Source organism: Ambystoma mexicanum, chromosome 6p (genome assembly GCF_040938575.1).
Source record: "Ambystoma mexicanum isolate Mex_15411 chromosome 6p, UKY_AmexF1_1, whole genome shotgun sequence".
NCBI classification, from domain to species: domain Eukaryota; kingdom Metazoa; phylum Chordata; class Amphibia; order Caudata; family Ambystomatidae; genus Ambystoma; species Ambystoma mexicanum.
In genome coordinates, this window is record NC_090935.1 from 88,571,724 (window position 1) to 88,595,787 (window position 24,064).

The 24,064-nt window shown below is 46.8% G+C and overlaps 1 pseudogene; it reads right to left on the bottom strand.

Moving 5' to 3' along the window:
- LOC138510693 (long-chain-fatty-acid--CoA ligase ACSBG2-like) overlaps window positions 1-19,848 on the bottom strand; it is a 164,226-nt pseudogene extending 144,378 nt beyond the window's left edge.
- Window positions 19,849-24,064: the final 4,216 nt, after the last annotated feature.

Below are 24,064 nucleotides of genomic sequence, written 5' to 3' on the forward strand. Positions count from 1 at the left end.
TTGCAAAGCCTCAATCGGATCCTGGCCACCAGGCGAATATTGTCATCTCATTTTGCCTTATATTTAGACCACAACAGAGCTTTTCAATTCCATCTGCTGGGACTCCTCAGCTCTCTGATAGAATTTCCGTACAGCGCTGAGATCAATCACGTCGTTTCCACATTTGAGCAGCTCAAGGGGTGGGAGTGAGCAGCCTTGACATATTTTGTGACTTTATCTAATCTTATGACTTTTTTACAATTCTTTTATAAAAACTAACAGAAACACAGTGTAAGCACTCCACATATTCCTTGGCAGCAGTTAATGAGAGAGTGACTGTGCGCCAGGGTGCCTTGGAGCTCTCTGATAGGTCAAACTATCGTTGCCTATTAACCATGCCGGACTTGCGTAGTGGCAAGACCACGGTACGCAAGCTGGAAGCATCTGATGATCATCTCGGAGGGATCCATAACATGTCAGAACAGCAGAATTTCCTGTAACCAAGGAACCCCAAAGTCTGTGGGCCAGGGTGCCTTGGAGCTCTCTGATAGGTCAAACTATCGTTGCCTATTAACCATGCCGGACTTGCGTGGTGGCAAGACCACGGTACGCAAGCTGGAAGCATCTGATGATCATCTCGGAGGGATCCATAACATGTCAGAACAGCAGAATTTCCTGTAACCAAGGAACCCCAAAGTCTGTGGGCCAGGGTGCCTTTGAGCTCTCTGATAGGTCAAACTATCGTTGCCTATTAACCATGCCGGACTTGCGTGGTGGCAAGACCACGGTACGCAAGCTGGAAGCATCTGATGATCATCTCGGAGGGATCCATAACATGTCGGAACAGCAGAATTTCCTGTAACCAAGGAACCCTAATGTTGTACCTTCTACTTCAGACTGTTCAGGCTCGCTGACTCATGTTGACCCTGAAGATTTGACCGAACTGGTGGGCTCCAACTTAATTTCTGACGTATTGATCCTGGCTCCAGTTGTGTCGTCTGAATATGCAAAAAGAATTTGACTTTGCTTAGGCGGTTCCACTGTCCAACCCTCGCATGGATCCCCATTTCTTCTACAAGGCACGGAGGATGTTAAACTGTATAAAGCTTCTCCCTTTCCAGCAGGAACACCACATTTGGATGCAGGCAAGTTTCTACTATCTGTCATGGCTCGCCCCCAATAAGTGATGCCCATACCTTCTTCAATCAGCCGGGGCCTTACGTAACATTTTGTTCATCTCCATCTTTGAAGGCGAGGCCTGTTAGTAACACCATGGGCCATGTCCCCCAGGCCCAGGAAGAGCCCATAGTGGATGTTTTTCATTTCCAGTTTTGAACCGGGATCTTGGACAGTATGGACCGGGGCCACAACTTGAATATGTATGAACTAAGAGAGGTTTGCTCTTCTCCAAATATAGCCTCTGTGGCTAGTCAAACGTCTGTGCTTGACTTGATGGTGTCCCCTAGCAAGGTTAACAAGCCGGGAGGTTTACAGGAGGAAGTGGCTGACCATTGTCAGAGTGCTCTAGCTTAGTCTTCCACTGTCTGTCCTACTGTATCACTAGATTTTATTTCCCTCCAACGAACCCCAGAGGCAGAAGGTGCTGTGCTGCCTCGTGAGCATACTGTAGGGTTGGGCGCAGGAGGAGGAAGAAAGCAAAAACTCTTATACAAACAAGGTTAGCTCCTTGACTAATAGAGGCTCCCTGCAAATTTCTACATTCCCTGAAAGCTCAGATGGATATTTTCTCTGCGGAAGTTGAACCTCAAGTCACTCTGGCACTGACTGCTTTCTCGAAGAGGTGTGGTGCCCGTGCAAAGGGTAAGACCTTTCCTTTGAGTCTAAGCATATCTGTTGGTCATCCTTCCTTGGTTCCCATGGCGCTAACAAAAAAACGTTGATATCAGCGTATCTTAAACCTAGGAAAATTGCTGTTACCGAGGTGGAGGTAGATTCTTCTTCTCTGTCAACTTATTCCATCGATGCTAACAAAGACGTTTCTGAGTTCTGTCTGCAGCCGGTACCTGTTTTATCTTTTCTGTTGCCATTTAGGGTGACAGAAGGCACTAGCCAAGTGGATTTGGGTCTTGGGACTGTTCCACAATCTCTTCTTAAAAGTAGTCTCAACCCAACAGCCTGCTCTTTTGTGACAGTTGACGAGCCAGTTGATTTATCGGATACTGTGCCTCAGAGGTTCCTTACTATGGAGGAAAGTAGGAAGGCCTTAGCGACTAATCTGGGGGTGGGTGGTCTGTCCACATGTCCAGCTAGAATACCAAAGGATCCTGCGGAGGGTACTACATAAGAGACAGGGTTCTTGAGGAAGGCTCTTCTGTTGGTTTGTCCTTGTCTTCAGGGGATCAGTTGAGCTATGTATGCTTGAGTCGTAACTTTAAGGTTAAAGAACTTAATCCCCCGAATCATCAATATATTTTGGCCTTATTTGGGCAAATTCCTAGCCTTCAATTTGTCTTCTTCAAAGATATAGCCAGCATTTTTTTTGTCTTTGGCCATGTTGATATGGTTAAAATTGTTTTTTATTCAACACTGGTGTCCAACTTAGTTATGGCTGAGGGTGAATGTCTTTTTGACATGGGTTATTCACTTTCTAAAGATTAGCTGCAGGAGGGCTCAGAACCACTTAGTTGGGGATAGGGGCTCTGAAATCAATCCCTGGCACACCCTAAAGATTTGTGTACAATTGGTTGCAGGTTAAACCACCACTAACTTTTCTCGACTTGTGACTGGTCTCATATTATTAATTCTTTGCACCACCATAACCCGGTACAAAAGGACTCTTGTTGAATCTCCCGATCTCCCGGCGAGATTAATCTCATGGAACACACTTGGGTTTAACCATCGCATTTCTAATGTTAAACTTTGGTCTGAAGCAGACCTAATCTGTGTCCAAGAAGCACTTATGCTCTGGTTGATGGGTTTATGGAAATCCATGAGCCAGCGAGGAAGGGCCTAAATGGCCATCCATATGGTGGCTTCTTTTGTGCTTGGCGCATTTCGCTCTATTCAAAGATAGAGTCTATGCAAGTGGGCCAGTCAGGCATGCTGGGCTGCAAAATAACATGGTTTGATCCACTGAGGCAAAATGTTCTGTGTTTTGATTGTTTTAAATGTGTATTTAATCCCTCAACAACTATTTTAATTGACTTTTTAGCAGTCGTTACCAATGTATTTGAAGCTCATGTCTTACTACCCAATGTCTGTTTTATAATTTGGGGGTGGGGGGTTTAACTCAGAATGTTTAGATCCCAAGTGGTACCGCCTGGCATCTCCAAGTTGTTTCTCCCAATCTGCAAGAGGTTGTGGGCTGGCACTACGAGACTGCCTGGATGGTCTGGGCCTGGTACCTCTGAATGGTCATTTTCCTGATGATGCGCCTCCTTGCTATACCTGGTTAAGTGCTCAGTCAAAATCTACTCTAGACTTTGTTTTTGTATGCTCCTCCCTTCTCCCTTTTATTGATTATTTTTGTGTGGAATTTGATCATCCGAGTGACCACTCACATCTCCGGGTTGGTTTTGGGGTTATTGATACATCTAATTCCCCTGACCTCCTCTTAGACTCAGTGGAAATCAATCCTCGTAATCGTGCAATTATATGGAAACCTAATTGCGCACACACATTCAATGCTTGCATTGATATGGACATTGTGGGGGCTCTTTTTTGCAGAGTTGTGTCTTCATTCTCTCCCCACCTTCAGAGCACACTATCTGTTCTTATTCAGCTTTGACTCTCACAAGGGAATGTTGTTATGTGACACCTAGACATGTGTACAACACGGAAATCCGTGAAAGGAAGAGAACATTGAGAAGAAGGATAAGGGAAACTTTAAGAATGGGTACTAATGTGCCACAAATAATTGCAAGCTTCAAGCTATCATAGAGGAATTGGGTAAAAGGACACCAAGCCTTGCTCCTTCAAGCCGACGCAGAGAAGATGCTCAGGGCATTGTTCTCCCTTCAGACTTCCAATTTCTGGAGACGTATTCAAGGGGAGGGAATCCAATTGTCACTCCAGCACCAGTCAATTTCATGGCAGCAGCGGGAGGCTATGAAAGCTCCTCAATGGGATGTCCAACTACCCAAACCGAGGGTTCACTTGGGGTGATGTTTGGGCCCTACTGGATGTTGATTTAGAGGCTATTCTAATGGCAATCAAGAGGTCAAAGTCCTCTAAATACCCCAGGGTCCGATGGTTTATCCAACCTGATGCTTAACTCAGAACCTCCATTGTGGGCAGCTGTCCTACTACAATTGTTCACACCTCAGCCAGGGGGCGAACATGGCCGGTAATGGCCCGCCAGCCCAAGCCTGTGCAAGGGCTGGCAGGCTGTTACTGGCCTGTACATCTCGCTCGCAGCTGGGGAGTGATTATCATTCGCACCTTGGGGTTTGCTCAGAGTAGAAATGTTTTTTTTCTTCTTGGGAGAGCTGCGCGTATTGTGCGTTGACAAACTCCAAACAAATAAAAGACGTCGGCAAGCGGATGGGAGGAGCCCTGGGACCAGAGCACAAAGCTCCGGTGCAGCAGGTAAGAGGAAAGGATATGTTTCTCTTGGGGGTGTGAGCTTGGATGGGGAAGTGGGGAGAAAACAGTGAGAGGCTCCCTGTTCGCCATGCTTATTTAAAAAATAAATAAATAAAGTAGGTCCCGTCGGAGCAAGGGCCTATGGTGGCTGGACCCAGCGGGTGGTACACTATGTATTCTCTTTCACTCTTCCTGCCACCTGATTGGCTGAGCGTCATTCGCTGGGTTCAAATTATTTACATTACACACTAGTAAAACCTCTACTCAAATATTGTCACACATCTACTATAAAACAGATATAGGAGAACAACTAAAGCATATACTTCAACAACCAGTGCAACACAGATAAGCACCTATATGAGTGAAATTCAGTAAAGACAATTAGGTGTTGATGTTGCTTCATTGAGTAATTTGGTGGTAGGGACTTGGTACCTTTGTGCTCAGGTATAGACGGGTCTCTGCTACCAAACTGTCATTGTTTGCACGGTCAACTGCAAATGTGCAGGGAAAAAGCTGGCATACACTTGTGTACAGAGTCTTTTGTACTTCACTTATTTGTACTCTGCAGTGCAAATTAAGTAAACACTGTTTCCGATGCTCGTATGGCCGGCAGTGTGTACAATTACAATTAAGTGCTGCCTGACACGCTCACATGTCAGCCAGCATTTATTTAATTTTACTAGTTAACGCTGCTTGCTATGTTCACATGTAAGCAGCGCTCACAGTTACAATTAACCTTTGCCAAACATGCAAGCATGCGGGGCAGCTTTTGATTGTAATTGTACACACTGCCTGCCATGCAACCATCGCAGGCAGCATGTCAAATGGATCCCTCTGGGGTCCTGCGGCGTTATGTGGTGCATAAAGTTGGCAGACCCATTAGGAACTTCCAGCATTTGCGACGGCATGAAAATCCATGCTGCCGCAATTGCTGAAGCATTTGTATGGTGGAGAGAAAGCAAGGCAGAGGAAACGTAAGTTGCATTCTGCTCCTCCTCTGCCAAACAAATAATTATAAATGAGGCGTGGCGCGAATGAGAGGCGTAAAAGCGGTACTTTCTTTTAATTTCCCTTACCTACTGAGTCCCTCAGCAGCTTTGCTGGATTTCTAGAATACATTTTTTTCACCTGGTAAGAGTGTGAGCCTTTTTTCCCACTCTTACATGTGTTTTGCTATGTGTGTTTAACATTTTTTGTGTTCATAGACTGTGGAGCCTCACCTACTCCACAGGCATCATCTTTTTACTGTGTGTTACACAGCACCTTCAATGCAGTGACACAGGTTTGTCTTTTAGACTTCCCAACGCATACTCCATTTTCTGGTACTGACTACTGTCTCCCAGAACATGTAAAGGTGCCATTAACTTTATTGGTCTTTTAAAATCCACAGACCCAGTAAACACTATCTTACATAGAGTACTAGAAAGGGTTAATACGCATCCCTTCTTGTCTATTTCTCTTGCAGCATTGTTTCACTCCCTTTCCATTAGGACTTGGCTGGTGGCAGTGGTAACTACTCTATTTTTCCTACAGCAGTTATCTTAAATAACCTTGGTATAGTTTTAGGCTATCTTGGTAGCCTTGAACCTAAACCCGCTAGAAAATATAGGTTTTTATATGGTTCCGGCTGGGTTTATTCGCCATTTCTTTTTGAAAATGTCTTTCTCGTGTTTTACTCCATGCGCCAAACCAGGTTTGGTTCCTTTGTTCACTGCCGTTTCATGGGATTCTACACAGAAGCTCTCCTTAGGTGCTCCAATTCTGGGTAGGCATGATTTGAGGGAGGGGTTTTAGGACCCCTGCCATGGGTTCCCTTGGTAACCGAGGTCACACTCCTGTTTGATTGGTTAGGTGACTGACCCGCCAGGAAAGCCACCTTGCTGTGTGATTGACAGTCATGCTGTGTGAATGGGGAACAATTGTATAAAAAGCAGGTCTCTGGGTCTGGAAAGGCAGAGTTGCCACTGGAACGAAAGAACCGATGAGGAGCTGACAGAAGAGGATCCCTACAACGACTGAACCGCCTGGTGAAGCCCTGCTGCAGGTCCGAATCTTCAAGCTCTAACGACAGAGATCTACCAGGAATCTTCTTCCCCTGAGCTGGTGGGACCAACCAGTTTGCCCAAACTGCAAGCCAGGACTCCCTCCTCTGGTCGCATTTGCTGTACAGAGCTACAGTGAACCGGATAGCCAGGAAGGTCAGACCCTGCTTGGGTTTTAAGGAGTGCACCTTTTAATTCGCTACTTTGATCTGCTGCTGGTTTCTTCGCTGAGCAGTGCAGGACCCTCCAGTCTTCCTACTTCATGTCAGTCCGACAGTCACTTCAGGAACCGTGAGCCTGCAGGAACTGCCAGGAACGTCCGCCTCAGCTACAGCTTCTTCTCCATTTAAAGGTACTGTCCAAATCCGGTTGTTCGTTTCGTCCAGCCGCGGTGAAGGTGTGTGAAACCTTTCGCCAATCCAAGGGCTTGTCCTTCTCTACTCTTTAAACTAACTTTTCTGCCAACCAACTTCGTCCGTAACTCTTGGCAAAGACTTAATCGCGAACTACCCTGAACTGTGTGATCTTGAGCAAAAGACTTTTGTCCTATTGACTTTGGCCCCAAGCCTTTTTGATTTGATTCCATCACTGTAGTTCCTCTTTCTAGATTACCCTGCTTACTTACCAGTTGGTGCTGCTCAATCTTTACCTAACTTTGTCTTTCCCTCCCTTTTTAAATTACTGGAGTGCCATTTTGCTCTTACTTCATTTTGATTTTAACTCGTGCAGAATCTATTGGGAGTGGTGTGGTATATTAAGAGAGTGATTTTTCAATTGCTTTACTTTAGTGAAATGTTTTACAACTGATGTGTAAATAAATGTACATTCTTTCACTCAGAAACCTTGAGTCAGTGTTTGCCTGAATCATAGGGATTGACGTCCTTTGTGTAACTATTTGATACTGCTCACTTGCTCTTGAGATAACTCAGCCATCGCTACCACTTTACTGTGTAGTACATGCTTGTACCAAAGGTGAGTTTGTACTGTCACTTGTAGTCTTAATTGTGTGTGCTGTTCCCAAACGGTACTGCATATAATTCTGCCTAACAATCCTTTCCTCAGGAATTATAGCCAGGGGGTCAGATGCTGTAATAGCCTCTTTTTCTTCACTCATGCGTGATAGAGCGTCTGCTTTCCCATTGCGTACTCCAGGTGTATAAGTGATAATAAAATCATATTCTGTGAAAAAGAGAGCACAGCGAAGTTGACGCAAGGATTGTGCTTTGACGGTTTTCAAGAATTGCAAGTTACGGTGGTCCGTGATGACAGTGACCATATGTCTCGCCCCAAAAAGGTAATGTCTCCAGTCCTTGAATGCTGCTTTAATCGCCAGTAATTCCTTATTTGTGGTTGCGCAGTGCAACTCGGGGGCTGAGAATTTGCGGGACCAGAATGTGACGGTTGTAGTTGTCCTGTTTCAGGGTCTCGTTGTGACCTTACTGCTCTCAGGGCTATTTTTGAAGCATCAGAGAAGCCCTCCTCTTGGCGCCTGGGTGTCTAGGTAGACTGAATGTGGGGAAGGGGTGTAGTCACCCCCTGCACAGGTTATCCTAGGAAATCCAAGTCGCACTTTACCATGATTGGCTGAGGTGGTTGTCCTGGCTGGACAACCCCCCTGCTGCGTGATTGACAGCCAGGCTTTGTGAATGGGGGTTTTGCGCATAAAAGGCAGGTCTCTTGGGCTAGAAGTCAGAGTCGCCTCTGGAACTACAAGGAACCGAAGAGAAGTGGAGAGAACGACGGCTGCTGCAACTACCCTATCCCGGTGAAGCCCTGCTGCAGCCCTGAGCTATATTCCCTTCAACGACTCAGAGAAGATCCAGTCCGGAGTCTTCTTCCCTTGAGCTTGGTGGGGATAACCAGCTCATCTTCTTCAGCCAGAGATCTCTGCCATGGTCGAAATCGCTGCACACTGCTGTAGTGGTCCGGATAGCCACCTGTCGAGCCTATCCTGTCATTTTAAAGAGCACACCTTTTATTCGTTGTCGCTGCTGCTGGCTTCATCCCTGTGTGGTGCAGTCCCCCTTCAGACGTCCTCCTTCAAAACGAAGCTCCAGGAATCGTGGGTCTGTGGGAAACCAACAGGAACAACTGCCAGGGCACCAGCTGCACCATTGAAACAAGGTACTGTGTTCTACTCGAGGAAACTGGGTGAATCCTTTTCTTCATCCCCAAGGCTCGCCATTGTCTTCCCTCCTTCTTATAACTTTTGCTTCCGAACATTGACAGTATCAAAGTACTTTTGGGCTACGCTGAATCGTGAACTGTCTAACGGTGTGATCTTCGGCAACAGGTCTCCGTTGTCACTTAACCCTGGCTCCGACCCTTTGACTTTTGAACTCCTGTTTCTGAGTGTTTCTCAATGCTGTCTGCCTAACCTAAATATTGCCTGTGATTTTTGCCTCCAACTCCCTCTGGGTATCTCAGGTGCTAAGTGTGTTTTTGCCCCGGTAGCATTTCATGTCACGGATACGCGTTTATTTAGTAGACCGAACTGTCAAAAAGTGATCGCAACCGTAACCGCGGTATCCTGTTTTGTTCATAACATCGGTTCTTTCAGACACAGGGTACTTACCTTGAGACATATTGTACAAAGTGAATTGGTTAGTTGTAGTATTTTAACGTGTTGTTTTGTTTAAAGTCTAATAGAAGTGTTGTGTTTATAACTGATGGTTGAAAAATAAATGTACTTATATTTTTTACCTGAAACCTTGAGTCAGTGTTTGCTTGAGCCACAGTAATTGTGGTCCTTCTTTGTAATCTCTGCTACTGCTCATATCCTCTTGAGATAAGCCTGACTGCTCTGCTACTGCTACCATTATAACTTAGTAGTACAGGCTTGTACCAAAGGTAAAACTTGTATTGCCACCTGTGGTCTTAATTGTGTGTAGTTGTCCCTAAGGGCACTGCACAGGATTCTGCCTAACACCAGTCGATCCTAGAATTGTGGGTCTCCAGCCAGGGCATTCCCAATATCATCTGGAACTGAGGAGCAATGATGAGATTGCAAGTAATGTCCTCTTGATGCCCATCATGACACAGAAGCTTGACTTTCTTGGTGTATTGTGTCACCAGGCCGGATGATAGCTGAGAACCATCACAGCAGTGACGTATTCCAATTTCTGCTTATGTCAGAGAGGAAGGCCTATTTGGAGAGCCAAATCTTGGTCAATGTAGTTACCCACAGCTCCACAATCAATATATGCCTCCAAGGTATGTATTTTTGATGGATGCTTGTGATTCACCAAAAGCGCTGGAAGGACTAGATGTGAGGTCTGTATATTCCTTTTTCATGCTCGACAAGCGGACCCCTACACTTGCCGGGCATTGGCGTTTCCTGAGTTCTCTTCTTCTACTTCATCACTTTTGTCTGTTGCCCCGACCGTTTTCTTGGGTGGCTTACCGGGCAGTCACGGAGGAAGTGACCTGCTTGTCCACAATATAAGCAAAGCTGTTGTTGTCTTCTTTTTTCCTTTCTGCTTTGGTAAGGGGACTTCGTAATCCACCAATTTGCATTGGCTCAGACTGTTCATGTGGTTTAGTCTGCTACTTGAGGTTGTACGTAAACTGACTGTCCCTCTGATCTAGCTCAATCCATTTTCCGATTCTGAAACCTATGATCGAGTTGCACCGTCAAGTCTATGTAGTCAGCACACCTCTCAGGAAGATTCACCACTTGTGCCAACACATCCTTAAGTTCTCGATGTAACCCTCGGTAAAGGAGTGTAGTCCTCTTCTCTTCTGGCCAGTTGGTCTGGGCTATGAGATGATTGAACATTGCAATATAGGTTAATAGACATTGGCCCTCACTATAAGGTTGGCGGAATAGGTTTACCGGCACAGGTAAAGGTGCCGGTTCCGGTAAACCCGTTCCGCCCTATTACGAGGTCTCCTCGCGGGACCCGCAATGGGTGCCTGGAAAAACCAGGAGTCCTTACCGGGTCCCGCGAGGGGACCAGGGAGCTAACAACGGGCCCGTCATTAACGGGCCCGTTGTTAGCTCCATCCCCATTCCCATTGAGCCCTATGGGGGCTCGAATGGGAATGGGGATGGACTGGGTCCGGTTTCCTCGGACGGGGAATTACCGGGTCCGCCAAGGTTGCGATGGCCCGGTAATTCTTCATTCGAGGAACCCGGGCCCGGATTGCGGTATGGAGTAAATCAAGCCGCTAAAAGCTGCATGGTTACCTCCAACCTTCTAATGAGGCCCATTGACTCCCTTGTCTGAGTCAGAACAACTTGTTGTCCAGAGCTTGTCCTTGAGTATGACGGGCAATCAATTTCTCCACCTCATGTTGGAAATTCCCAACGTCCCAGAGTAAAGGGTCATCTTTATTTACCAAAGGTATAGACCAGTCCACCACACTACCTTCTAAATACGAGAGTACAAATGCCACTTTGGCTTGGTCATAAGGAAAGGCTCCTGGTCTGCACAAAAATCAAGGCGACATTGGTTCATAAATACAGCGAACATGTTTGAGTCGCTGATGAAGCATTCAGGAGAGGCTAGAGGCACTGCTCCTGGAAGAACCACCTGAACCGGTGTTGATTCTTGTGGTGTGGAAGAATGAGAAGAATGGGTTGCTCCAGGCAGTGGAACCTGTCCTGCTTGTGCTTGTAGCATTTGTCTTGCCAATGTGTCAGTTCTTTCTCAAGTTACAATAAGATCTCTCTGTAATGCATTGGTTTCCTGTCTTGAAGCTTGTACTTCAGCCCGTAATTCCCCTAGTAAGAGGGCTAACTGATCTGTTTCTGAAGTTTCCATAACGCCCAGGCAGAGAGTATTAGAGGCTTCGCGTTCTGTTACGCTCACCTGGTCTGTGTGGAGGCGTTGGGGCACGGTTGCAGCCTTCCCTGAACTTTAATCACCCCCTTTAGTCCTCTCCCTCAGTAGAAAAGCTGTGAGCGGTGGTATGTGATGATACTGCTCCTGTGAATTATGGAACATAAACTCTCCATCCTGCTACTTCTGGCAGGGACGCGTCGAATGGGATCTAGTTCCTTCACTGATCCCTGATAAGGATTAGTCCAGTCCAGCTGCTACTATGCTTCTCCTTATGATTGGTAAGTCTTTCTTGAGCTCACGTTGTTGGGTGCTGCAGGTCCACAGAGCACACTGACTGATAGATGTTCTGCTCTATGTTCTATGCCACTCTTGATGCTCACTACGATAAAACCAATGCACCAGACCCTCTGCGGCAAAGCCCGCGCAGGCTAAGGGCACAGTGTTATTTGCCACAGGTTCGCAGAGCATGCTGCCCAATCGACATTCTACTCTACGTTCTACGCCACGCTCGATGCTCGCTATGATAAAACCTACGCACCCGACCCTCTGCGGCAAAGCCTGAAAAGGCCAACGGTGCAGTGTTGTCTGTCACTGGTCTGCAGAGCACGCTGCCAGATTGATGTTCTACTCTATGTTCTACGCCATGCTCGCTACGATAAAACCTATGCAGTCGACCCTCTGTGGCAAAGCCCGCACAGTCCAAGGGCACAGTGTTGTGCACTGCAGGTCTGCAGAGCACACTGCCCGATCAATGTTCTACTCTACATTCTACGCCATGCTCGACGCTCACTACGATAAAACCAATGCACCCGACCCTCTGTGGGAAAGCCTGCACAGGCCAAGGGTGCAGTGTTGCATGCTGACTGATCAATGTTCTACTCTACATTCTATGCCATCCTCGACACTCGATACGATAAAACCTACACACTCGCCTCTCTGCAGCAAAGCCCGCACAGGCCAAGGGCGCAGTGTTGTGCGCCGCAGGTCCGTATAGCACACTGCCTGATCAACATTCTACTCTATGTTCTACGCAATGCTCGATGCTCGCTGTGATAACACCTAAGCAGCCAACCCCCTGCAGCAAAGCCTGTGCTGTACTCTATGTTCTATGCCACGCTCCACAATCACTGTGATAAAACCTATGTACCCAACCCGCTGCGGCAAAGCTTGTGCAGGCCAAGGGTGAGGTGTTGTGTGCCACAGGTCCGCAGAGCAAGCTTCCCGATTGATGTTCTACTCTACATTCTAAGCCATGCTCGGTGCTCGCTACAATAACACCTACGTACCCAACCCTCTACGGCAAAGCCTGAGCAGGCCAATGGCGTGGTGTTGTGTGCCCCAGGTCTGCAGAGCACGCTGCCAGATCAATGTGCTACTCTACGTTCTATGCCACGCTCGCTATGATAAAACCTACGGACCCGCTTCTCTGCAGCAAAGCCTGCACAGGCCAAGGGCGATGTGTTGTGCGCCGCAGGTCCGCATAGCACACTGCCTGATCGACGTTCTACTCTACATTTTACGTAATGCTTGACGCTCGCTTCGATAACACCTGGACCTCTACGATAACGATTCTCCTGGACCTCTCAGCGGCCTTCGACCTGGTGGATCATGTGATCCTTTGTAACCACCTCGACACAGCCGCACATTTCTCCACTGAGGCCATAAACTGGATCAGATCCTTTTTAAGTGAAAGAACTATGCAGGTCTTCTCACCCTCAGCAGCAGCTGATCCCACACCCATCACTTGCGGTGTCCCACAAAGGTCCTGCGTCTCGCCCACGCTATACAACATCTTTACCAAGCCCCTTTTCGATGATCTGGATCATCTCGGTATCACCTACACTAACTATGCAGATGATACTCAGATCCTCCTCCCACTTTCAGGGGATTACGACAATGATTAAGCATTGGTAAACAGAGTGTATATCATCATCCAGGCATGGATGGCCATGCATGGTCTATGTCTGAATGATGATAAAATAGAACTCATCATCCTGGGTACCTCAACTAGCCCAAAGAAATTAGGAACCAACTACTCCTTTTTTTAAATCGATGGAAACATCATAAAGATGGCACACGAGGAAAAAACTCTTGGCTTCTACCTCAACTCTACCTTATCCTTCTCCAAACAAGTTAACATGCTAGCGTCCTCCACGGCGTGCACGTGTAAACTTATCAGAACAGGTAGACCATTTCTCTCGAATAATAGTTGTATCATTCTGGCCAGTGCCCTCATCCTGTCGCGGCTCCACTATTGTAATCCCTATATAACGGAGCCAACAATTCTATCATTACGAGAATACAAATCTTACAAAATAATGCCCTCAAAGCGGCCCTAGGCATCTCTAGAAGAGAACATATCTCTGAGAGTAGAAGACTGAATAACTGGCTCCGGACAAACGACAAAATCCTCCTTAAAACTTCTTCACTTACCTACAAATCACTGTTACGCTCACCTGGCTCCCACAGAGTCGTCGATCGGAACTGGACAGCTGCAGTCTCCACCAATGTGACGCATAGGGCCGAGATGACGGACCGGACTGGCCCATCTAGCTTCGTTTGCTTGGCACATAGGAATATTCTTCTGCAAATGGAGAAAGGGAATTAACCACCCGTGGGGTTGAGCGTAAATCCCCCCACCCCTGCTGTTCTCCCCACAGACCACCTTTGATGTCCCCTCTTATAGTCTCACCTGATGGTTTGAAAAGATAAGCTCTCCATCCTGCTTTGAGCGCAGGGGCGCGTTGATAACCAGTTGCTTCACTGGCTCGAAGGAATTGGTGAGCTCCAGAACAATATTGACTCCGAGATTCCCGGCAAGACGCTGTAAGTATAAAGTTCGTAAGAGTTCAAATGTCTGACTTTCACTCTTGTCCGATTCCTTGCAGGTTGCAGTTTGACCCTAATGAAGAGTTCTTCGTGGCAAACGGTAGTATCCTGGTAAGGATTTGTATTTTCCAACACAGTTCGATAAAATAATGTCAATATGTAACCTGTTGCTTTCCCCCTTATTCAGGCGCTGAGAGAAAGTATGACGTCTCTGGGAATAATACCTCTGGCGGTAAAATCAGGTAAGTCTATTGTGGTGAGGAGGCTTCCCCTTGTTAGTCCCTTTGTTTCACCTTGCCGTCCTTTTGTTTCCCCTTAGGGGCTGGGGTTCGGCGAAGATGCATTGGAAGCTGCGCCGACCCGTGAGGAGAATAGTACCCCCGGTGGTAAAATCAGGTAAGTCTATGGGGGGTAACTAATATTCCTCTGTGTATTCCCTTGGCTCACCTTGCTGTTCTTGTCTTCTCCTTAGGAGCCGTAGTGCGGCGGGAACATGCAGGAGGATGCAGTGGAATGTGAAGATGCTGCAAAGGCCGGTGAGTTCAGCGCAGCGCTGCGGCAGGCCAGGCGACGTGCATAAAATAACTTCTTTCTTCCAGCTCGAAGGCGCGATGGATCGGGAATTCAGGTAAGGATCAAAGGTATTGCTCTTGTTCTAACCTTTTCTCCTTCTTTCTCCCTTTTTCTAGGAGCTCCAAACTCGAGGCGGGTGTGGCAGAAGGCTGGATGCAGACTTGCAGGCACGGTGAACGTTACGCTGCTGGATGCAGAAAAACGCGAAGCGTGTGCTGCTCTTCGGGCGTGGTTTAAATAGCCTCCAAAGTAGTCCCAGGTAAGTATTCCTCCCCAGCCCCGCCCGAGTAAAAAAAATAGTCCCTAAGTAAAGTAGTCCCTTCCAAGCTTCTTTTGGCTTGGAGCTCTTGCAGCATGGTCTGCATCAGGTAAGTTTACAGCATGTTTTACAAAGGTAGCGGGCGCCCCTCTCTCGCAAGAACAGACATGATAACCTGTTCAGTGGTTATTAACCACTTGCGAGTTCGCAGCCACTGCTATTACTCACTGTGCCTTTACAGATGCGAAATATCCATTTGCATATCAGTCTTTGTCCTGCCCAGGGGCAGTCCAGCACCGAAATACAATGGCAATTCCAATCTGAACGAGAGTACCACCAGCAACCCCATACACGTGTTTCACCCTTGTTGGGGATCATCAGTGAGGTGAAGCTGATGCCTCTCTAAGCACAGTGAGAGGGAGACCACGTCTGGTTGCCCCCAGGAGACCTAGGGTTACCAATCCCAGGTTGCTTAAAAAATAGTTTTACAAAGGTAGCGGACGCCCCTCTCTCGCAAGAACAGACATGATAACCTGTTCAGTGGTTATTAACCACTTGAGAGTTCGCAGCCACTGCTTTTACTCACTGTGCCTTTCACAGATGGGAAATATCCATTTGCATATCAGTCTTTGTCCTGCCCAAACTATCACTATACCACACATTACGAGCTCTGCTCACGGGTGGTGCTCTGCACGCAGAGCGGCACCCGCGAGCAGAACAGGATGGTAGCAACAGTACCGTTAAGAACGATACAGCTGCTACCATCGTCCCGATTCCCATTGAGCCCTATGGGGGTTTGAATGGGCATGGGGACGTACGGGCTCCGGGTCACGCGAAAGGGGAATTACCGGGCCCTCCAAGGTCGGAATGGCCCAGTAATTCCCCTTTCACAGGACCTGAAGCCGGAGCCGAGTTTGGAGGTAGCCATGCCCTTATTAAGGGCATGGCTACCTCCAAACTCCTAATGAGGCCCAATGGGGCTTATTATAAGGTTGCCGGTATCCGGGCCGTAAATCGGCCAGGATACTGGCAAATGCTATTACCGTTTCCAGCACTCAGAATGAGTGTCAGTGTAAATCCCCATTCATGGAGTCTCATTTGCCTCCATGGGGGGATTTGCCTGTATTACTGGCACTGGTAATGCCAGTGCCACTAATACAGGCTATTTTTGCTGGTAAAGCATCTGACTTACCTCCAGCTCCCAGCTGAAGGTAACTCAGGTGCCCCACTGGCCAACTTATTGGCTGGTGTGGTAACGTACCTGTATATGTTAATACTGGTACGTTATTACTGCACTGGCCAAATTATAATGAGCCCCATTGACTTGGATGTTCCTGTTACACTCCAACTTATTCTACGTGTTAGCTCCTGACTGACTAATAGTATCCGCTGCTCATAGGAGGAAATCTACCCCTGACATTTACCGAATGTGTGCCTGAAAGGGGACGCAGTGGATATAAGCTTTGGGTGGAAAGCAGGCACTTCTGCGCGCATAGCATCAGAATAGCCAATGCCACGGCTCTAATAGATGTAGCAGGTCCCAGTGTGATGACATGGAGGAATTAAACCAGCAACAGCTTCGCTCGGTCAGGCTTCTAACTATCGCCCCGGGAGCATTACCCGACTGGCAATGCCCCCCCTCCTTGGGTTCTACTGCTTACATAAATGCCCCTGAATACCTAGCACTGAATTGTATTGAATCACTGTGCTCGCCTACATAACAATTTTTATTGGTATAGCCAGTAATACAGCTGAACCTCTCCTGCGTGGCACTGGTCCGCACCTTTAATCTCAGGGAAATCTACCACCAAAACCCAGAAAGTGACAACATCCTCACCCCCACTCTCCACCCCCTCCTCCTTCAACTTACTCCTCAGTACTAAAATCATGCCTCCTTACACCTGCCACACGCCTACATTCAACATCCTAGGTCTAGTGTACTTGACAGATTCAGACTCCATCTTCTATCAACAACCATTCTGTTAATTATGCACCCACAATCCGGGGGCTGCCCATATGACCAACCTGAATGCTCGGTACCAACCACAAACAACCGACCCACAGTTAACGAGTATTTCCGACCTGCATCCATGAACATCTGCCTTCCCGCTATACGACTAACACACGATGCTCTCCTCTCTTACAGAACCATGCCCTGATAGGTCAACATTGCTGCCATAAATGTTTCATTGCACCCTTTAAAAAATAAACACCTCCTTGACCCTCCCGACAGCCCAAACTCCCTTTGGCCCTGGTTGGTGTTGCTGGGGGGTCACATGACCCAAATCCACTCCTGATGGACACAGGCAGCATTGCCCTAGCAGCCGGCAAAGGGCAGTGGATAAGGGCATCTTCATTGTTCGCCTGGCACCCAGCACTGCAGACCCCCCGCCGACCGAAAGGACCACTGCAACCAAGGTAAGGGATGACACAATTTACTCACATAAAGTTTGCATTAATCATTTGTCACAACATTTAACTGTACAGTTTTGAATCCTGTTACAGTGAAGTCTCGCCACTTGGAACTTGTGCAGATTAAATGTTGCCACTGGGATGTTTGTATTATTTTGAGTTTGCTTATACATTTTGCCATTTCGATTTCTTTCTACTTTAAGGTTCCACTACTTTGAATGTTGCTAATTTAAGGTTTGCACCATTTTGATTTCTGCAGTGTTTGAATGCTGCCAGTGTGATGTTTCGCCACATTTGAGTTTTGCTACTGTTAGGTTTCAGCACTTTGACTTTTTCTCTACTGTGATGGTTCCCCAATCTGAATTATTCTGATGTGCAGTTCTCCATTGTTCTACAATTTTACTGCAACATCGAGATCGTACAGAGAGGAGGACCTGCACTGGTGGTATCTTCATCTTAGCTGACAATTGTGCATGTAATTTGCTTGTTGACTGCATGTTAGCAAATGATTCATATGTCCTGCATGTAAAGTATAGCAGAGCCCGCAACTGTAGACAGTCGTCATAGGCAATTATAGACTATTTATGTACAATACCCTTGCCCCCACTCACGCCGCAACCTATAGAATACAGCCGGGTCCCATGAAATATTTGGTTCAGCTGTCAAGTAGCCACTGACATAGCAGTCTTCCTTATGCCTTTGCAATATGCGCGGCATGATTACAAATGCTTCAACCTATCTATCACAGAATGCCAATTACTGTTTACTCACATTGTATTGCTCCTTTTATTTACATGTTTACATGCTTGCACAGACTTTGGCCTTAAGAAGGGCATTCATCCACCGCAGCACTTCAAGGCCATACCAATGGTAGTATGTGCTATACAAATAACATAGCATGACACTTCCAGTCAGGAACTCTGTAGCACTCTGTTCCACCTTTCGTTCTCCACATGGTCTCTCAGTGCACCTCTGTTCTTTCTGACCTTATCCTCATTTCCCACATGCTTTCTGCTAGTCACTCCCTTTATACATGTGCGTTTCCTGATTCTGCCCCCCTGCCCCCACTCCCTTCCATTGGTACCAGCACTTCCCTGACTCTGTGCTCCAATCTGTGCCCCACATTTTTCCAGGGGTTCCTTCCCCTGGCCGTTAAGCTTGGTTAGCGCCACCAGGGAAGAGGATGGAGAGAACAATGGCTAGAAACAGCGCCGAAATGCATTGGGTGACTGCATTTGAGACCACTCATACCATTCAAGGCACACCTGGAGGTTTTTAGGTGCTGCCCTACACCCTTTCTGGGTTAAGCTGCTGACCCAGTCACAGCACACATATGATATGATATGGCATTTATAACGCACCTGTCTGTACACAAGTGTTTCATAGGCTTGCCGCATACACCTGGACTAACAGGGCCTTAGTTTTAAGCAGAGTTGCTTAGAGTCATGGAGGAGTGGATAACATTTCTCCCATGTGCTGATAGGGAATGGCAATATCCCTCCTGTGACCTTACAGTCCATATGCCTAACTTCATCAATCAGATAGTTTTTGATATTTTCAGTTTGTGCTTTTGGAAGGCGCATCAAGTTCGGTCTCAAGAGTTAAAAATTGAAATCAAATGGGCACTATATTTGGACACTGTGGGCCTCATTACACGGTAGGCGGTGGACCAAGGTGCTATTAGCACCTTGGTCCATGCCGTAAAATACCGGCACCGCCTTGGTGGAAAGGGGAATTACCGCCCTATTCCAAGGTTGGCGGGGCGGTAATTCCCCCTTCCACCATTGCCCTTCCCCATTCCCATTTTTGCCCCATAGGGCATAATGGGAATGGGGAAGGTGCTAATTACGGTACCGCAAATTTGTGGTGCCGTAATTAGCACCAAGGTCCCTTAGCGGGTTGGTTTTTAACGCCTGCTAAAAGCAGGCGTTAAAGTACCAACCCGCTAAGGGACCTCGTAGTAAGGCGGTAAGGGTTAACGGTCACCGGTACCATTACCGGTGACCGTTAACCATTACCACCTACCGTGTAATGAGGCCCTATATTTGTTTAACCAATCTGTTTAGGATTAGGTGTGCCCAGCTACATAATTTAATGAGCTCATGAGTGCCTAGTTGGTGGCCATTCACACATCTTTAATATGCCTTGCGGTGTCTGTGGACTACCAGTAGGGTATCTGACCACGATGGAGCGCAGAGCATGCCACCATCCCAAGTTCTCAATGACGCTCTACCAATCGTTGACATGAACACACCTGCCTACTCATTCTACTTGATCCCTCTGCCACCTCTGCCACCATGAAGTCCTTCTCAACATTCTCATGATGCTCCTGCTCTTTGACAAAGCGTTCTTTCAGTTGTTTGCTTCCTACCTCTCCAACTGACATCAACTCTTCCATATGAGCACTGCCAGCTCGCAGCATGACACACTAGCCTGTAGGGTTCTACAAGGCTCCATCCTGTCCCCTGTCATCTTCAAATTCTACACAGAACCACTAGGCACACTCCTCGCCTACACCAACATTAAGATGCACCAATATGCTGATTACAAGCAGCTTTACCACTGCACACATGGATCTATACTTCTCTCACACAGACACATGGATATATACTTCTCTCTCACACACATGCACTTAGTAGAGGTAGCCCATTTAATGCACACATGGATATATATATTTCTCTCTCACACAAACATACATGCACTTAGTACGGGTAGCCCATTTACCGCGCACATGGATATATACTTCCCTCACAGACACATGCACTTAGTACAGGTAGCCCATTCACTGCACACATGGATATATACTTCCCTCACAGACACATGCAATAAGTACAGGTAGCTACTTCGCTGCACAGATGGATATATATTTCTATCTCTCACACACACACACACACACACACACATGCAATGAGTACAGGTAGCTCATTCACTGCACACATTGATATATACTTCTCTCACACGCATGCACTTAGTACAGGTAGCCCATTCACTGCACACATGGATATACTTCTCTCACACACATGCACTTAGTACAGGTAGCTCATTCACTGCACACATGGATATATACTTCTCTCACACACATGCACTTAGTGCAGGTAGCTCCTTCACTGCACACATGGATATATACTTCTCTCACACACATGCACTTAGTAAAGGTAGCCCATTCACTGCACACATGGATATATATACTTCTCTCTCTCACACACACACACACAGATGCACTTAGTACAGGTAGCTCATTCACTGCACACATGGATATGTACTTCTCTCTCACACATATGCCGTTAGTACAGGTAGCTCATTCACTGCACACATGGATATATACTTCTCTCATACACACATTCACTTAGTACAGGTAGCCCATTCACTGCACACATGGATATATACTTCTCTCTCTCACACACATGCACTTAGTACAGGTAGCCCATTCACTGCACACATGGATATATACTTCTCTCACACACACATGAACTTAGTACAAGAATCCCATTCACTGCACACATGGATATATACATATTTCATACACACATGCACTTAGTACATGTAGACCATTCACTGCACACATGGATAAATACTTCTCTCTCACACACATGCACTTAGTACAGGTAGCCCATTCACTGCACACATGATATATGTTTCTCTCACACACACATGCACTTAGCACAGGTAGCAGATTCGCTGTACACATGGATATATACTTCACTCAAACACACATGCACTTAGTACAGGCAGCACATTCACTGCACACATGGATATATACTTCACTCTCACACACATGCACTTAGTACAGGTAGCCCATTCACTGCTCAAATGGATATAAACTTCTCTCACACATACATACACTTAGTACAAGCAGCCCATTCACTGCACACGTGGATATATACTTTTCTCATACACACATGCACTTAATACAGGTAGCCCATTCACTGCACACATGGATATATACTTCTCTCAAACACACATGCACTTAGTACAGGCAGCACATTCACTGCACACATGGATATATACTTCACTCTCACACACATGCACTTAGTACAGGTAGCCTATTCACTGCTCAAATGGATATAAACTTCTCTCACACATACATACACTTAGTACAAGCAGCCCATTCACTGCACACGTGGATATATACTTTTCTCATACACACATGCACTTAATACAGGTAGCCCATTCACTGCACACATGGGTGCAGTGCCAGGGTCTGCTGCTAGAGGACCCTCGAAGAGAACTCCGGCATTGGAAATTCAAGGGAGTAGTCCCAGAGTCTGCTGCTAGAGGTCCCTGGAAGCGGACTCCAGCATTGGAAATTCAAGGGTGCAGTCCCAGAGTCTGTTCCTAGATGTCCCTCAAGTGGACTCCAGCAATGGAAATGAAATTCAAGTGTGCAGTCCCAGAGTCTGCTAATAGAGGTCCCTCGAAGTGGACTCCATCATTGGAAATTCAAGGGTGCAGTAGTAGCCTCTCCTGCTAGAGGTCCCTCTAAGCGGACTGTGGCAGTGCAAATTGAAGAGTGCAGTCCAGAGTCTGCTGCTAGAAGTCCATCGAGGAGTACTCCGGCATTGGAAATTCAAGGGTGCAGACCCAGTGTCTGCTGCTAGAGATTTCTTGAAGTGGACTCCGGTAATGGTAATTCAAGCGTTTCAGTCCCAGAGTCTGCTGCTAGAGGTCCCTGGTAGCGGCATCTGGCATTGGAAATTGAAAGGTGAAGTCCCAAAGTCTGCTGTTAGAGGTCTCTCTAAGCAGACTCCAGCATTGCAAATCACTGGTGCAGTACCAGAGACTTCTAATAGAGGTCCCTCAAAGTTACACCGGCTTTGGAAATGTAAGGGTTTAGTCCCAGAGTCTTGAGACTTTCTCAGTAGCTCTTTTATCAAAACATAAGGTACGGAAGTCCTTCTAAGTTTTAGAGGTCGCTTTACTTGGATCAGACCTTTCCCTTCAGGGCTTTGCATCATAACTACTACTCTACTCAGTCGGTGATTCACTTTAAACCCAATTTATGAAGGTCCTGCCACATGATGACATGTCTGAGACCAACACACTTAGTATAAGGAAAGATCTGGTATAGTAATACACATTTGATGTACTTTTCTCAGTTCACCGATCTCAGTTCACTGATTTGTGATACATCACTATGTTCTTATTTAAAATTAATACAAATTATTAAACTTGGGTTTATAGCCCCTGCTACCACAGCCACACGCAGTGCTGGGAACGCCGGCTGGGAATAATGTCATGAAAAATACTAAGCAAATAACAAGGGGGGGTCCTGGGAGACTCTCTGCCAGACATGGACGCTTGCTCACTATTCTTAGAGAGGCACAGCTACACCCTACTGATGAGCTTCAACCAGACCGAAACACATGTCTGGGGTTGCTGATGGTACTCTTGTACAGAGGAGAATTGCCTAGCATTTTGGTGCTGGACTGCTCCAGGGCTGGAAAAAGACTGATATGTTTGGGATATGTCTTCTCTGTGAAAGTGAGCTAAAGACTCTGGGTAAGGCTCTTGTAACCAGGACTCATGTCTGGCAGAGAGTCTCCCAGAACCCCCCTTATTATCTGCATATTTCAAGTAACTTTGGATCTCACCCTAAATTACTAGGGGAATCCAGACATGGACCCCTTGCTCACTAGTCTTAGAGAGACACAGCTACACCCTTCTTATGAGGTTCAACCAGACTGAAGCACTGGCTGGGGTTCCTGTTTGTACTGTAAACAGGACTTATGTCTGGCAGAGAGTCTCCCAGGGCCCCCCTTGTTATCTGCATGAAAAATGCTAATACAGAACATTGCCTGGATGGTTGAATGCAACCTCAAAAACAAACAGTTGTGAGTTGTGACCTGAACCTCTCCTAGGGCTCGCTGAGTGTCATGTGGGCGGCGTGTCATCTTCCTGAAGCCCCTCTTAGGGCTCACAGAGTGTCACGTGGGAGGAGTGTCATCTTCCTGAAGCCCCTCCTAGGGTTCGTGGAGTGTCTCGTGGGAGCTGCGTCATCCTCCTGAAGCGCCTCCTAGGGCTCGTGGAGCGTCACGTGGGAGGCGTGTCATCTATCTTCCTGAAGCCCCTCCTAAAGCTTAGGGTCACCCTTGGCATACCAGATCCTTCCTTTTACTAAGTGTGTCGGCCAGAGACATGTCATCATGTGTCAGGACCTTCATAAATTGGGTTTAAAGTCTGCTATCACACGCTCCCACAATGCTGTGCATCACCATCTGAGTAGAGTAGTAGTTATGAGGCTGAGCCCTGAAGGGAAAGGTCTGATATAAGCAAAGCGACCTCTGAAACTTAGAAGGACTTCCGTACCTTATGTTTTGATAAAAGAGATACCTCCAAGTGTTACTATTGAATTGGGAAGGAAGAAACCAGAAAACTTCAGCCCTGAAGTCGGAGGACATCTTAATAATCAATACTTACTGGAATCCTCTTGCAATAAGTGACGACCAGTTCCTAAAACAAATAAACAACATTTTTGAGAAAATTGACTCGGAACACCAACTTAGTCACTTGATAATATGTGGAGACCTGAACTTGGAATATCCAAAATTGCAACAGCTCAACCAAAATCGATCCGCAAAAACTCCAGCAAAAAAAGAGGAATAAAATGGGACAAACTAATGAAAGCATGATCCCTACAA